The sequence below is a fragment of the Pelecanus crispus genome, chromosome 1, assembly GCF_030463565.1.
Source record: "Pelecanus crispus isolate bPelCri1 chromosome 1, bPelCri1.pri, whole genome shotgun sequence".
NCBI lineage: Eukaryota > Metazoa > Chordata > Aves > Pelecaniformes > Pelecanidae > Pelecanus > Pelecanus crispus.
In genome coordinates, this window is record NC_134643.1 from 194,587,762 (window position 1) to 194,605,314 (window position 17,553).

The window sequence follows — 17,553 nt, forward strand, 5'->3', positions numbered from 1 at the left end:
GTTTCCTCTAATGACATATGTAATGCTTAGAGGGGAAATTATCATAAAATGATACTTTCTCCAAGCAAACTTGGAGATACCTGAATCTGATGAATAAAAGAATATAGGACCAGTTTATACACATACATACATACATATACACGCATATACATACAGGTCCTATATTGTTAGGGGTTTATATATATATGTATATATGTATATGTCTATATATATGTATGTGCATATGTATATGTATGTATGGGGGAGTGTCTATGTATTTGTTCTGCTGATGCTATTAGGTAAGGGCTGGTGAGCAGCACAGCTTCTGCAGCATCCCACCCTGTGGGATTGGGAGGGGTTGGCGGAGTGCCCTGCTAACAAAGCTGGACCGCTCTGGCGTGGCTCCAGCCTGCAGCTGGGCAGCTGCAAGCACAAGTGGGTCAAGCCCTGTCTGTTTGATTCCGCCTCTGAGGCATGCCCTGAGCTGCAGCATCTGAAGGGCCTAGTGATCTCTGTTTCTACAAAGCTCATGGGGCAAACCCCAGATGTCTCCACTGGAGATAGGCACCCCAGGTGTCCTTTCCAGCTGGTGGAGAGCAATGGGCACTCTGATGGCACAATTTCTGACCTGTCTTAGGGGTGACATGACTCACTGTCTCAAAGCATGTGGTTCTCGCCACTGAATAAATGGGAAGTGAGGATGACTAGCTCAAGTGGTGACTACTTACATTTACTTTGGAATTGTCTACATTTAATCAGATGACGGAGAAGTCTGTGGTGTTCCCTAAACAGCTGCTGGCTTTCTGCAGAGATGTGTCTTGAGAGAACAGCTGGAGCAGAGCTTTATCGTTTGGCTGTGCACAACAGATAAAGCTAGTGTGATCATTTCATCTCTGCATCCACAAAATTACATCATTTTAACCAGCAATGAAGCATTTCATGTTTAATTTTATTCTTCATTCATATACATAATCCACTGGTAGACAGGCTCTTCTAATCCTCTTGTCAGCGAGGGCTTTGTGGGGTTTATGTTCTCTAAGATGATATATCCTGGCAACACCAGAATTAAACTAGCTGCAGTGAAACAGGGAAGCTGCAGGAATGTCCAAAACACTGGACATTCTCCGTCATCTGGTTAATACAGCTGCTCTCAGCAAAGTTTCAAACAGCTCAGTGGCCCAAAGATAAATCCTAACAGCGGCATGTTCAAATCAGGTATAGACCATTTCTTACAGTCACATTTTCAGATCCCTAAAATCCGCTTTGATGTTATGCTAATTGGTAGACACACTGTAACATGGTTACACAGGTAGCTCGCAAAGTTGGAGGGAGGGCATGTGAGTAGCTAACAGGGAGAGACGGCACCACTCCTATTTCTCTGAAGGTAAAGAGATGCTCCACTCTCCCATGCTGATTGCTGGGTATCTCTTGGCATATGAGCTCACAGAGGAAGTTTCCGTTTTAATAATGGCACTTTTCTCCATTTTTTGTTTTTCTTGATCTGATTTTATTGAAGCAGAACTATCAAAAAAGGAAAAACTAAACGGAGTCCTGCTACAAAAGCCATATCCAATACAATGCAGCAACTGGGGCAGCACTTTGATCTACAATATCCCTGGATTAGATTCTGCATATGTTCCTGTGTCCATAAAAATTTTCCTATTTTTAAACAAACAAACGAACGAACAACAACAACAAAAACAGCAGAAAAAGGTTCTTCTCACTGATGTTGAAGACTCCCTGTTGGGCTGCAGCTGGGATGGATGGCCAGCCTTCCCAGTGACTCTTAGCACTAGGCCCTGTTTTACCTTTATGTCCTGAACTTCTGGGAGGAAAAACTTCCATCCAACCACAAATGATTTAAATCTCCTTTTCCCTCCAGCCCAGGCTCATTCATGTCACTTGTTTTGGAAACAGGCCACATAGCTCAGCTACCTCCTTTACTGCCAGCCCAGTTTAAAGAAGGGCGGGCAGACTGTCACACTTCCAGGTGTGACATTCGGTCCTGTTCACAACTAACCCCCAGGCATCCCTCTAAAATCATGCATCACAGTCCCGGTCTCCTGGTACCTACTTTCTTTTGGATGTTACCAGCCCTCCCTCATCCCCAGGGTGATGTGGGAGGGAGCTTGTTCTCCCTTACCCAAAGGATTTTGGTGTGCCCCAGTTTGCCCTCCTGCTCTGCCATCCTCCCACTAATGCTGGTGGCTCCACTGGCTTTTCCCCCCCACTCTCTCTTTCCTGCCCCGCTCCCTAGCATTATTTTTTTATTCACTTGCAGTTGGTAAAAATGATGTCAACATCATCTGGGGCTGTGGCCAGGGCTGAGTTAAAGCAGAAGTATCTGTCTGCTGGGAGGCAGTAACTCCACCACTGATGAGCTGCTCAAAGCTGATAGTTAGGGTCAGCAGATATCATATCACACTGCATTTGTCTCCCACTTCTTTTCTGTCTCTCTGATTCCCCCCTAAATCAATGGGCTGTGCCCACGGTTGCCTGTAAGACACCACGTAATTCTGGAATTGATTGACTTCTTCAGCATCCTCAGATGATTTCACCAGGGCAGAGACTTGGCCTGTAGTTGAACAAAGGGGTTTGCTTTGCTTTGAAAAAAAAAGAAAATGTTTCATCTGAAAAATGAAAAAAAACCCCCAAACCTTTCAAGAATAGTTGCTTGCTTATTAGATAATATTTCCCAGAGGTCTGTAAGACATGCAGACTGAGTTCACACAACCATTCCCAATATAAACACTGCAACCCCTGCCTGATACCTTCTTATGGGGAGTCTCAAGCTGTAATGAATGAATTTAAAAAAAAGGCCATATGAGAGGTTCACCAGATCAGTGTATCTGTTCTGCAGGATATGATTAACTCCCAAATTTCAGAATACAAGGGATCTATGCATACATTAATACAGTCAATTTTCTTGATAGCATACTGCCAGATGTGCAACATTAGCAGACCACACTTACAGCCCATGTACAGCGCATACAATAGCATCCTGGTCAACAGCATATAAAAATGATTGATGAAATCACTCCGTTAATTTCTTGTTCTTTATCAAAAATTATTACTAAATTTAGCTTCCTAATTTATCACTACTGTCATAATATTTGGCATTTTGCCACTACTTGGAATGATTTGATTCTGAGAAAATCAGAGCTTTTATTTAAAAAGATCATTTTAAAAGACTTGAACCATTATGCAAGAAGACATGAAAATGAAAATTAAATAGGCTCTAAAGGCTCAGAAACTAGAAGGCAAATTGAAAGAACCTACCATGTATTAAAAAAACCCAAACCAAACCAAAGGAAAAACCCCAAACAAAACCAAACTTTTCATGGTTTTCAAGCTGGTTTCTTACTACTCAGGGATCTGATACATGTGATTTAAAATCCTAAGCCTGACAATGTTGCTAAACTCAAAAAAATGCTCAGAAGTAGAAAACTCCTGACACGCTCCTCATCAAGCCGCTGCGTGCTCCATGCTGGGCAATGTATTTTTTCCAGAAGCGTCCCAACTCCCTGTGACAGTATCATGCTTTTCTCAGTTCCTCTCCTCTTGCTACCTTCTCTTTCCCAGCAGCGTGAGATGCTGAGCACTTGCACTGCTTCTAACTCCTTCCCGTTTGCCTTGCACTTGCTTTTTCATTTCCACTGTTGTTTGCTCAGACTTCTCCCTAGGACATAGCTGCAAAGAAGCAGCCAGTTGCGGAATTACGCTAAGGCAGCCCAAAAGGGGAAGGAATGCCACCAGCCCAGAGATCCTAAGGAGATGCTGTGGCATTGCAGGCAATCCCCAGTGCTCTTACCAGCTTCTCCTTCCCTGCCGCAGCCGCTGCTTCCTCCTCTTCTTCAGCTCTTTGCAGTATTACCTGCCCCGCTGGGCCTCAGAGACAAGGTGGGCAGCCCCCTCCTAGCCCCATCTGGCTGCTGGAGGGGCCAGGGTGTTGGGGAGAAGGGCTAGGGCATTGAGGACCCCCCCGGGAAGCAGTGCTGTGGCAGCTGTCCTTCCCGTGTTGCCATTTCTGCATCCACACTGGTTATAGCGTACATCACATCTCCTCCTGCATGGCCACAGTCGCCTTCCCGCTGCCCATCCCCTCGCCCCTCCAGCAGGCAGTGCCATCTCTCCTCTCCCTGGCTCCCAAGCTTTCATGTCCTATTCTTGTTTGATCACAAAAGCAAATGCTTAGCCGGACAGAAGGACAGATGTAGGCAAGTAATGCAAGACACCTGTGCATATTTGTCTTAGCTTTCTAAGGGAGTGGCTTTGACCATATCAAGGTCCCTTTCTGTATCCAGTCAAACTGCATGGGCAAAAAAATATTCAGAGAGGTGGGAAGAGGTGCTGGCCCTGCACGACAAGCTGTCTTGCCCCCAGTGCTGCCAGAATTATAATCTGATAGACGCTGTGAGACTAATTGCTACGGCACTGCACTGGCTTCTTAAAGCCTTTTTTGCAAGTTTTACAGCAGTGTTGCTGCCAGCATATGCTTATCACCAAAATGCTGCTTTCCTCTGATTTTCTGCTTTTCAAAGGAGGGCAAGAATGTCCTGCTGTGAGTGGGAGCAGGCATGAAAAGCCCCAAATTACTTCCTGAAATGAGGTTTGAGGACAAAACCAGATCTGACTACTCATTACAGTGGAGCTGGATTCTTAGCACAAGATTTCCACAGCTAAACTTTGTAAGGCCAAGGTGAAGGTAGTATTAAAATGATATTGTTTAAAAGCACATCCCCACTGCTTCAGAAAAGTCTAGTTCAAATAAATTGCACTAACGCAGCAGTCAGCAGTAAGGGAGGCTGGAAATGCACATTCATTTCCTGTTCAAATGGAAGTCCACTGCTATTTCCATTTCAGCACTTGAAAAACATCTGAATTACTCCCTGGTATAGTCATAGAATCATAGAATAGTTTGGGTTGGAAGGGACCTTTAGAGGTCATCTAGCCCAACCCCCCTGCAGTGAGCAGGGACAGCTTTAACCAGATCAGGTTGCTCAGAGCCCCATCCAACCTGACCTTGAATGTTGCCTCTCTGGATGGCATCCAGTCCCTCAGGCATGTCAACTGTAGCCCTCAGCTTGGTGTCACCTGCAAACTTGCTGAGGGTTCACTTGATCCCACTGGCTATGTCATTGATGAAGATATCAAACAGTACTGGTCCCAGTATGGACCCCTGAGGGACACCACTTGTCACCGATCTCCATCTGGACATTGAGCCATTAACCACTATCCTCTGGATGCGACCATCCAACCAAATCCTCATCCACTGAACAGTCCACCCATCAAATCCATCTCTCTCTCCAAATTAGAGAGAAGGATGTTTTGAGGGACTGTGTCAAAGGCCTTACAGAAGTCCAGATAGATTACATCTGTAGCTGTTCCCTTGTCCACTGATGTAGTCACTCCATCATAGAAGGCCACTAGGTTGGTCAGGCAGGACTTGCCCTTGGTGAAGCCATGCTGGCTGTCTTGAATCACCTCCCTGTCTTCCATGTGCCTTAGCATAGCTTCTAGGAGGATCTGTTCTATGATCTTCCCAGGCACAGAGGTAGAGGACATGGGAGATCTAAAAAAAGACATTTGATAAATGCTTCCATGCTCATTGCCCATAATGGCAAAAAACATTCAATCATCTCTGCAAACATCTATCTGACATGAACTGTTGTCCTCTCCTCCTGCACCCTCAGCTCTCTCGCTTCACTCAGGGATGCTGCCTCTGAGCAGCCCTACCTGTTTCATCCAGACATAGAAGATCTTGTATATTTGGGTAAGACTCTAGCTCATCTGTATGGTGCTAATTTTTCTTTCCAATGTATTTTCCTGAAAGTCAGGTTGTCATTTAGCTCATCACCATACTAGGAGGAGCCTCGCTTCAGTGGTGGGAAGTTTTCTGCCTGGGCATTGAGCGGAATACTTTGCAATCAATGGAAGTTAAAGGCGCTAACCAACTACAGTGTTATTTTCTAACTAAAATGCGTGAAAGAAACTAAAATATCATCTCTCTCTGCAGTGCAGATCTATTTAATATTCCTCCCTTATCTGGAAGCAGAACTTCTACTGACATTAATTGGAGCTTTATATGCAAGTAAATAGCAGAGTCCTCAGTGCAAGCAGAAGAGGGAAACAAAGAAACATGAAACACAAGGAAAAACTTGCGTGGTAGGCACCCAAGATCAGGGGTCACCACTGACAACTTTGGATGCAATCTTTCTATGCATTGTTTTCTTCCTGTGACTAGGGTTTGCAGTACCATATGGATAAATTCATTTAAATTAGTTTGAATGTCTGGTTCATCCAGATATAATAGAGCATCATATAAAGGCTTGTGAATACACACATAAGCTCATCTTAATAGAAGATCCCAATAGATGACAGTTTTGAATGCACACCTGACACTCAAAAGAGCATCCCATGTGATTTTGCTTGCATTGACTCATGGTCTAGTCAAGTATGGCGAAAGATGTCAGGTCATGATAGTGTGCATCATGCACCCCAGCGCACAACTGGGATGACTGTTGTATGTAAAAATAGCAGGAAAATGTGAATCCGCTTGTGAGCAAGTGAATCGGGAGCTGGGGGGGGGGGGGGGAGGGGGGCGGGGGCAGGGTAGCAGCTGTGCCAGCATGCTGTGTAGGGACTGCTTTGGGGACCCCTGAACTGCACAGGAGGAGGGCTTTCAAGGCACTGATGGGGTTCCTGGAGGCAGCTCTGCAGTCGCCAGCTGTTGAACACCTCTGACATGTCAAAACACACTCTTCTGAGTGAAATGCAGACAGGTTCTGTGTCAGTCTTAGCAAAAGACGATAAGAGGTGTTCTGGTAGGTGCATTAGTGGGGAGCACCAAAACCCCTCCCTTAAATGCCAATCCTGGCCTCCTCTCTCACGCTAAGCTGGAAGGAGCAAGGCTGTTATTCCTGAGCCCTCGGCAGCATGTGTGCTGGGTAGGGGGAGGAGGAATGATGTTTATTCTTGTAGCGGATTGCCACAGGGTCATTTCTGCTCTCTGCACATCACCATCTCTCAGACTTCGCCCTTGAAATCCAGCAGCCCTTCCCACTGGGCCCCTGCCTGCCAACTGCGTGGTGAGCTGCAGTGAGGGTGGGCATCTCTTGTCCCTGTCGCCCTGTCTCTCCCACCCGGTGGTTTCTGCTGGGCATGTGTGCAGGGGAAGATGGGCTCCAACTGGGCTCCCAGGCTGAATCACGGCAGGTCTGAAGGCTACACCACGGAGAACAGCCACTCCATGGTTCAGGTGCAGCCTGGGTATACTGGAGCTATTTCTGAGATGCCATGTCCTTCCCTGAGATGGAGGAGTCATGGTAATGCAGCTACGGCCATTTGCAATGCATGTTTCTCTCTGGTTGATTATGTAGGCCATTTTACCTTCATCCCTTTTGGTGGAGGATCTATGCCATGGCTGCTGTGGGATGACACCTGCAGAGCTGATCCTTTCTGACAAACGAGCAGTGCTGCAGTTGTGGTGGCCTGTCTCCGAGAAGAGAAAATTGCCTGGAAGCGTTCCAGTATCTCCTAATCCTGCCCTCCATCCCAGCAGCCAGCACAGCCCTAATCTGATCAGGGAGGCAGGTTCTGCAACTATGGGGCACTGAGGACGTGCTTGGAGTGCTTGTGTTTTTGTCCAGGAAACCCCATGATTACTAAGGAGTCCATCCTTCTTTATTTGGGGAAAAAAAAGAGGGAGAGAAAACCAACTTTTCTTTTTTTTTTTTTTTCTGTTAGATTTAGGATTGCTCCCAAGTCCCCAGGGTAAAGAAAGCACCTTTTTTCTGGGATGAGAAGGTAGGCAGGAATGTTCTTTAGTGGGACACACAGAGTCAGTATTTCCCTAACCAGACCAGTCTGGTTCAGCCTGGGCTAGATAAAGGTTTGCTTTGAATTGGGTTGGAAAGCTATGGAAAAATCCCACTTTCTACAGGGAAAACTCCCATCAGCTTCAGACAGAGTTTTGCTTAAATGTAGCCACCAGGATATGGTCCAAAGAAGATGAAAGCTGTATGCAAACAAATTGCATAGCAGCCTTGAGACCCAGAGTGGCTTTGTCCTACCCTGCTACAGACGCAGTAGCTGCCCAGCAGGACGCGAAGACCCAGAGTTCGCTGACCTGTGTGACAGATCATGCTAAAATGCCTGCTGTGATTCTTGTGCTTCTGGTGGGAATGCAACAAAACTGGAAGAGCCAGATCAAAATCAGCTAGCACCAGGGAGCGTGCAGCACAGGAGAAGAAATTCAGAGGGAGTGTACAGCTGATAGAGGATAAGGGCAGGGAGAGCAGGGAAGTGCCCTGATTTCAGGTAGGTAGGTAGGTGCTCTCTACGCCAAGAGCAAACCTGGTCTGTGTGATGCTTGATATGTCAGCTCCAAGCTGCACCAGCTCAGGATGGTTGTGTAGATGTGTTTGTTGTGGTGAAGGACCAAGATGGTGCTCTAGCCCCTGGCATCACCCCACTGAATTCTGTACCCTGCCAGTATGGGATGCGACATGGCCGTAGGGCTGGCTCTGAAAGGTTCCTGGTAAGGGCCACATCCCTCACCCCTTGCCACGGGATATCTGTGGAACACATACAAGCCCCACACCATTGCCTTGGTGAAGACCGCAGCTCTTCCCATTGATTCACAGCTGCATCTGTAAAAGGCACTTTTTCTACCTGATCCAAGACCACACTGTGCCAGTGCTCAATAGAGGAGAAGATAAAATGTTTAAATAGCTCTGAGGATCACCTAGTGTTGATACATTTTTGGCCTTGTCAGAGGAAACACTCTTCCCTCATTTTTCCACCACCTTTCTCTCCTCCTGAGCCTCCCATCTCCCTACCCTCTCCTGCCAGAAAGCACAGACTCCCATGAAGAGGAAGAGCAGACACCCCCCCAGAAGCCCAAAGCAACCTTCCTCCCTGTCCTCTCATATGTGGTCCTCACTGCTCCTCTTCCCCTTCATCACCTTGTTTGGGAAGAAGGAGAGTAGCTGAAAACCCCTCTTAGATGCCTTCTTCAGCTTGGAAGGGGCAGCAGCTGGCTGTGACACTGTGGTTGCCCTTGTCTCCCTTCGCCAGCGCTGGGGTGGAGGGTGCAGAGCCCCGGGAGCCGTGGGGATGAGCCATGTGATGTGGGGTCAAAGGTACATCGGGGCAAAAACATTACGCAGAGCTGCTGGCTGTGTGGGAACCACCACTGGGGCTGGGGCAGAGGAGGGGGGTGCACAGCACAGGGTGATGGGAGGGCAGATTGAGGAGGGTTCGTAGAACAGAGCAGATATTGGGGCAAGGGCATTAGGTGACTAGGAAAACAGGCTCTATTTGGGCTTTGTGTCAATTCCTTACTGGTCTCTTAAAATTAATTACCAGGCGGAAGTGTGAGCCAGTGTAGGGAGAGCAATGTGCCAAGCCCTTCGCATGCATGCACACATGCATTTTTCCAGGCCACTTTAGGAACAGCCTGACAGTACCTTGGTCTTCATAGAGCACCAAACCCCTCTCATCTCTCATTTCTCATTTAGAAGTGACCCTCAATAGATGTGGTGGGCTTAACAGGCAAAGGCAAGAGCTTTTCTTGCCATTTCATCCAATACACTGCTCAAGATAGGCAATATATATGTAAGGTGGGGCAGGATAATCTGGGAAGGGAGTGACAAAAGACACCCTCACAAGATGAAAAACAGGTTATCAGCAACTGCTCAAAACACAACTGGCTCTCACTAGACATCAGCAGCTGCAGAAGGCACAAAACCCAGCAAGATAAAAAAACCGCAAAGGGTGAAGGGATGTAGGATGACAAGGATGGCGGGGTGGGATAGGTGGCACTGGAAGCTATCAATAAGTATTTGGACCTTTCTAATGGGCAGCAGGTATAAGGAGGTTGTTTCAGGAGATGTATTTCATGTTCTTACCATGATCAATATTGGGCCCTATGTGCAAGCAGGGAAAACTTGAACCTCTGGCTACCCTGCTAGGCAGAGTTAAAGGGATGGTAAAAGCTAGAGAGAGAGAGAATTGGGATGAAGCAGATGGTAGCATATAAAATGAGATCATCTGTGTCTTAGAAGTGCCTTATTTTCTCCTTTGCTTATAGAGGTGCCACTTCAGATATAGACATCTCTCCATGAAGATGTCAAATCAGGTGACATTGATTTATCCCCAGTGTTTCGCATGTTCCCAGGCACAGAGGTAGGTGTGGTCCTGGTCTTGCAACAAGGACCCACCAAAAGCTTCTGCCTTGCTTTTGGCATAAACAGAGACTTCTGGCTGCTGCTGTGTCCCTGCCATGCCCCTGCTATCACTGGACAGATAGTTTGGTTGCTTGTTTATTCACTCCCTTCCCTTTCAGGTGAAGTGTGTCAGGCTTCAACAGGAAAGGCCTATTTATGATATTTTTTAAGCTAATGCAGCTAATTTTGGCTGAATTATGTTAGGGAACAATCTCATGGGCAGTTCATCCACCTGGCTTATGCACCGGGCAGAGAAAGTGGGGAGCAAGTGCAATGAGGAGACTGGTCACTCAGGGTCCAGTTCAGTAAGGGACCTGAAATACTTAGCCAGGTTTTAAAGAAAGAGGCATCTCCATTATGTTTAGCATGGAAGGCCACCCCACAAGTTCATGCCAGCAATGGTGCAAGGAGGACTTCCAGCCCCAGCTGCTCACAAGGCTTGGGGGAAGTTCCTGCTCCAGGATGGTAGGTGCTCTCTGGCACACGTTCAGCATGGCCAAAATGCACTGCTGCTGCTCACCCACAGATGCAACACTTCAGACAGCCAAGGCAATTTTGAAATTGCAGGCAGCTTCTGTAGGCTGGGGTTGTCCCAGGATGAATGGGGACTGACCAGTTATTTCCAACATTGCCACTCTGGGTTTGGTTGACAGATTCAGCCAAAGGCCAGTTTTAGACATCCGTGTCTCTTCTGGATCTGTCACTTGGTGGATACATAATGATGCAATCAATATGAGGGAGCCCAACCTTTGCGTTCTGCTCCTATTCTCCAGCAATGGCCCAATCTGCACTTTCTGTGTGTTTGCCAAGCAGATGAGAATATGTTTCTGCAGTCGCTTGCAAAATTTAGGGGTTTTCAACAAGCAAATCTTAATTTGTACTGAGCTAAGATTAGATAAGATCAGATCTGTGCTGTTTTGCCACTTAACGAATTTAAATAAAGACCCAAATTCTTGAGCTTTAGCCCATATGCAGCTAACAGTAGGAAAAAAAAGGGAGCTCTTGATGAGTGAACTTCAGGTGCCAGTCTCTAAGTAAAACAGCCAAAAGCACCGGGATTTAAAAGAAGGGGGTTGGACAATAATTAGCTTTATCATTTATGATCTGGCATTTCTTTATATAATTTTTCACTGTATCTCATAGACTGGTGTATGTTTTCTGTGTCCTTTAAACTTGCAGGCTTCAATGGTGGAGTTTTTGAGGGTGAAGAAATAATGATGAGCAATGCAGGCTATCAGAAAGGTGGCTTTCAGTGGATGAGCTGGGACATGACCTGTTTTAACCAATAGACTCCTCTGCTAAAATGGTTATAGACCCAGTTTAGTTTACATCTATAGTAATGTAAGTTCACGGAGATCAGTGAAGTTCAGTTAGTGGAAGTGAAGGGAGAACCAAGCCCTTCAAGTATCCTACATCTAGATAGTCCTTTTATCTGACAGAGGCATAATAATATCATGGCACATTCTCACTTTTTATGTGTTTGTTGAGCAGATGATAATACGTTCCCATAGCAGCCTGCAAAATTTAGGTATGAACCCTTGATTCAGCTTCAGCTGTGATTGAAGTTGTTTCGACACGGGCATATAATGACTTAATAAGCAGATCAGTACATCTCAGCTCGTTGAATTAACTTGTGGTTGGCTTTAGAGAGGCGGGGCAAAGGGCAAGGAAAAGGCAAAATTATCTGTCATACCACATCATTCTTCACTGAACCACTGCTTTGAACCAATATCTAGATATGAGTTTTTAGTCCTGGTTTCAGTTCTGGTTCAAAAAAGACTTAATAAAAAAAAGACTAAACCATGTTCAAATGCAGTTTGAGAAAAGTTCAAGCTTTGTTTTTTGATCAAGCTACAGCTCAAGTTTCTCAGTTCTGAGATTTTATTGCTATGCGATATGTAAGTTATATGTATGATATTATAATATAGAAATCTATATTTATGTATGCCAAACACACAGTGCAAAAAGTATCCTCTTTTTGGCAGTGCCAACACATTACAAGGAACCATCTTTGATTTCCCAGCTAACGCATTGCCTATGAGGGCCAGCTCGCTGCTGGAAGTGGTCTCAGTGCTTGGAGCTGGAAACAACCTGGAGCCTGGCAAGAAATCTTCTGGTGGGAGATCCCTGAGGTTGAAGTATAGCCCTGCTTCCATGCATCACTGCTCACCCCCTCCAGCCCCACTGAGCACCGCAGGAGCTCTCGCAGGGTCGCTCCTGCCGCAGGCACGAGGCCCTGGGGAAAAGCTAGAGCCGCCGGCTGGCAGTAGATCCCACATGTAATTGTAAACCTCCTTGAGTTCAGAAACATTTCAATAAAACAAAGCAACTGGTTCTCTTTTGTTACTTTCTGCATTCTTATTTTTTTTAAAAAAGAAGGGTGAACAAGGCTCAGAAAGCCTTTCACAGACTGTCTCGGCATCCTTACTGCAGGGGAGGTGACGCTTCCTCCTGTCTGCTAGCAAATATTTACAAGGGCAGCATTCAGCCAGAGGCAGTCCTTAGCCAAAATTCAGCCAGCTGAAGCTATTCTAAGCAGAGTAATTTTTATTTGAACATAAAAGCTGGAAATTGCTTGGAAAACTGAAGCCCAACTGAAAACTAAGGATTAGATACATCTGAGGTGATGGTCGGGAATACAAATTGGTTACCAGGGGTTAAAAAGAAACACAGAAATAATTTCTTATAGCACAAGTGTACATGGCAAACCAAGAAAATTCAGAGTAAACAATCAACTTACCAGAAAACAACCTAAACAAAACATGGTACCATATGGAAACTTACAGCTAAGGCACCTAATCAATCTTACCTTTGTCCTCATAGTGGGACTTGGCACTCCCTGTGCTTATGAATTATAAATGCAGCAATTTTTACTACAGGTCAGTGCCTTTGGTCCAAGAAATGTTAAACGGGTTGTTAATCAAAAAAGACCGTTCCTCTCTTTCTTTCTATCCTGTATATGTAATGCTAAGCTAAGGCAGTTTTAACTACACATTTGGAAATTTTAGTGTGTTATAAAAATCCAGATTAGAAAAAATCCCAAACTCTGCTGATGAAATGAATCTGCCAGGGGAGCTACAAGGTGCTGGTCTTGCATGGCATCGGTGCGTGTGGAGGTGCTAAGCATATGGCAGCTTTCTCACCCAGCCTGCTAGCTCTTTGTTCTTCCCTAAACCATTTTTTCTATCTTCTCCTCCAGTCCAAACACCCAGCCTGACTTCCTTGCCTCAAAAATGAAAGGAAAAACAGATTACTATAAACTGCAGTCTGTTTTCTTGCACGGCTCACTGCATGGCTGCAGAGATAACGCTGGGGGGAAGGCAAAATAAATAGGACTGCGTAAACTGTCACTGACACTGGAAGGAGCTGCTCTTCAAGTCACTCTGTCACTGTAATGGCTTTTTTTCAGCTTTGCAGCTAAAAGCAACCATTACAGGCTTTCAAGGCTGTAAAGTAACTGGAATTCCCCTGTCCCTTGGTGATGCTTGCTGTGCCTTGCATTAAACAGAGGAGCAGATTGCATCGCATGGCTGCAGCTTTGCTGTGTGTCCATCTGAGGGTTGAACTTTGCTGCTCTTCCTCCTCATGAACTATCAAATGAGCCTTGAGAGGCTGTAGATGAGGAATACCTGGGGGAATGATTTGGGAAAACATCATTTAAACTCGAACCACCCCTAATATTGCTAGAGCCCTACAATAGTTGCTGGAAAGCTGAGGGTGGACTGGATCTTTCCTCACAAAGACGTTTTATTTGCTTCCCAATCTTGTAGCTCCTGCCTTGAGAGCTGCCCTAAGCACCCTAATCCCCAGAGGAGAGGAGATGCACCGCGGCTCAAGCTCAGCTACACAGAGGGCAAAGCGTCCTGCTTTCCTTGCAGCTGACTTGCATTATGACACTCAAAAGGTAATAAAACAGCAATCTGTTGCCACACATTGGAGACATGCAAGGTTGGCATACGGTACTGGTGTAAGAAAGACAAAGAGTTAGAAAGCTGCACACAACTGTGAGATGTAGGGAGGCGGAAGGACTTGAAGTTGCTCTTATTCTTTCTGGCAGTACTTGATTCATGTGGTGTGTGGCAAATTTTCCACACACGTATTGTATTGCAGTGGAATCTCACCAAAATTTCTACTTCATGACTAAGCCCTTTAGTTCTCTTTAAATTTATAATTTCCTTCCTTAAAGCTCTTTACTATTTGCATCTGATCCTAGTAGGGAGGTATTTTATGTACCTTGTATGTTGGCTTAACTTAAGGTTTTGAAGATCCATGAACTACTGAAACTATTTCTTCTGGGATACCTTTAACTTAAGTTTCAAGCTAATCTTTTTGTGCAATATGGAGATCATCAAAAAGCAAGTTTATGGCTGTCTTGGACCTTGAAAAAATGTGCTGAGCAATAATAAAAATAACTTTTTATGGCCTTTCCCCATCCTACAGGCTGATGTACCAAAAAAAAAAAAAAAAAAAAAAAGGAATTACATTCTTTATTAGAGAGGGTTCTTGAACCACTTGAACCAAAAAAAAAAATTTTGTATAGACAAGAATATGGAAATTATGTTCTAGGTCTCTGAGCTGAAAGCAATATTGTTGATTCTGGCCAGCAATGGTATTGACATTATTTTCTCTGTCTATTTCTTGCTTGCATGTACCAATATTTCCACTGGAGGCAAACAAAAATCGGGTATTTCTCTCAAAGCCCCTAACTCAAAGGAAATTTTTATCAACAGTAACATGTAAAGAAGAGCCTAATCAGTCCCATCTCATAACTGTGCAATAACAGCACTTATTAAAAATACATAGATCCAGTTATCCAAAGGATGATAGAAGACGACTGCTTTTAAATTGCCAATTTCTGCCAGCATTTTCGAATTCTAATGCATTCAGCTATAACCAAGTATGCGCACAATCCAGGTTTTGCAAGATGCTGAATGTTGGAATATCTATTTCTATTAGATCTTTTGAACTGCCTCATTGGAAACAAATGGGTTCTGAGTCATTTTCATTGAGGAATTAAATGCTGTGTTGTCGTCTCTGTTAAAAATTAACAACAGATTAGCAGTACCCAGGCTCACATTTTTATTTTTCCGACTCTATGTGATTCATAACCTACGTTACTGATAAAAGGCCCAGACAGTGGATTTCAGTATTATGGAAATACAAATATTAAACATTGTTTCCATGTGTTTTGGCAGTAATGACTCAGAGCTAAACTGCTATCTCTAGATGTCTCCCTGCTTGTGTGCTATAAACTGTGCCCTGCAGTTCTGCCGTGTTAAAAGTCCTGCTCTCTGACCTCTCTCTTCTGCAGAAGGCATTCAGCTCATGGACGTCCATGCTGCTGGGAAAGGGTGGGATGCTACCCTCCTCGAGAGCTCTGGAGGTGGAAGTGTAATGAGAAAGGAGTTGTTATTGCAGGGAGGGATGTTGTGGGCTACCACATCCTTGTGTTGCTGGGGTAGCCAAGTAGTGGAAGATCACCACCTGATACCAGGCGAAGTCTTGCAGTCCTGGTAGGCAGTGGGTCTGCGAGGGGGGTGATCTGTATAGACACGTTCAGCAAAACAGGGCATCGCTACAGGCTTGTCCCCGGTTATTACTATTTTTTTTCAAACTAGACAACTTGCCCTTCGCTAATAGCTGCAGATTGAATAGTTTCCTAAAGTTTTAGCTAAAAATAATTGCTCTGGGACTATATAAAGCACAAATCTCTTTGAACTGGTACTGCACAGTCTTTGCTATTATACTTGAATACCTCCTAATCGTGCTTAAAGATTCTCATTTTAAGTGTCAAAGGGCACTGAGAGACTTAGTGCAACAGATTAGATCTTGAGCATAACTGCTGTATGATTTAGCTTTCATCATCCTGCTACGACTCACTTTTGCAGCATATGCCTACACTGTGTTCAGAGCTGTAAGTGCAATGCAGATGCACCGAATTGACCTTGAATAGAAGTGCTGAAGTGCTAAGAATAGCTTAGGTGCCTGCAATCACCCAGCTACAGCAGCAGCCAGCCCAAGCCAAATGACTTTGATCCTTGAATGGGATTTGCAGATCCTACTAAGTGGCTGCAGTAGAGTGGGCAGGGAAGAGCTTTCTCCTTCCATGAAGGAGAGAATTTACTTTTGAACATACCTACATCAATGTAAGATGCTAATCAATACTGGGAATCTTCTCACTGGTGATGTGGGAGATAGGGTTGTGACTCAAGCACAATAGAATCCTAACTTGTTCCAAGCTGAGTTATTTAACCACTTTGGTCCAGCTATTCTGAAACAGCCCGAATTGCAAATTTTCTTCTTGCCACACTCTTTTTTTTCTTCCCTGAGGAAAAGTTTTTGGTTTTGACAAATCAACACTCTTTAACAAGCAAACATTCCTGAAGCTGAGCACTCTCAAACACTGTCAGTCTCCATGGAAATGCAGTGTCAGGATGCCAACAACTGCATATGCTTTAAGGGAAGCTGGTCACTACAACATTTGGGTGGGACAGCCCAGAGCTGGGTTCTGCCACTTATTCTGTGTCTTTGGACAAGTCATTTCAGGACAGGTGGAACAAAATACAGAAATGGTTGCCTAATTCCTGCTTAAGGCCTCCTATTACAGTATCTTGGTCTTGCTCTTCCAGATTCCTATCTATAAAATGAGACTTCCCAGCCTCACTGGGTTGCTGTCAAGAACTCAAATATTACGGTGCGGAGTAAAGGAAAATAATAGCTAAATTCCTAAGGTAGATAAATATAGTACATAAAATCAGGACAAGAGTAACCTGGTAAGTATTCTTGAGCTTGTGGCTGCCTGAAAAGATGCTTCAGCTTTAGTGCTGGATTTGTATTTCATATAGGAAGTAATTTGACAAGGGAGGCACAATAACATGCATGGAATCTGATACTTTTGAATAGCCAGTCTAGATCTATATTCACTGATGCTTCAGATGATGAGAGGAAACGGAGAGCCCTGTTTGATATGGTGTTAGAAAACAACAACAACAACAACAACAACAACAAGAAACCCAAACAGCAGAAGCAACCTTTACTTCAATCCCCAGTAAAACATAGTGGAAATACTACTGTGCACACTGGCAAATATCCCTGTAACCTTTACGATGCCTTGCTTAGGAGACCAAGGTGCTTTGGAAATGCAATGACAAGGCTGAATCAGGATGCTCACTATTTGCTGCTGGGCAAGCGTAAATGGTATTTCTTGTCAATAATCTTCTGGCTATTTCCAACTCAGAGACTTCCTGAGAGGGAAGGTTTTATATATTACATGCATAATAACCTTTTCAAATAAATATTACAAATATATATTTCCGAACTTCTGGTGCATTTCTCTTCCAGGAGT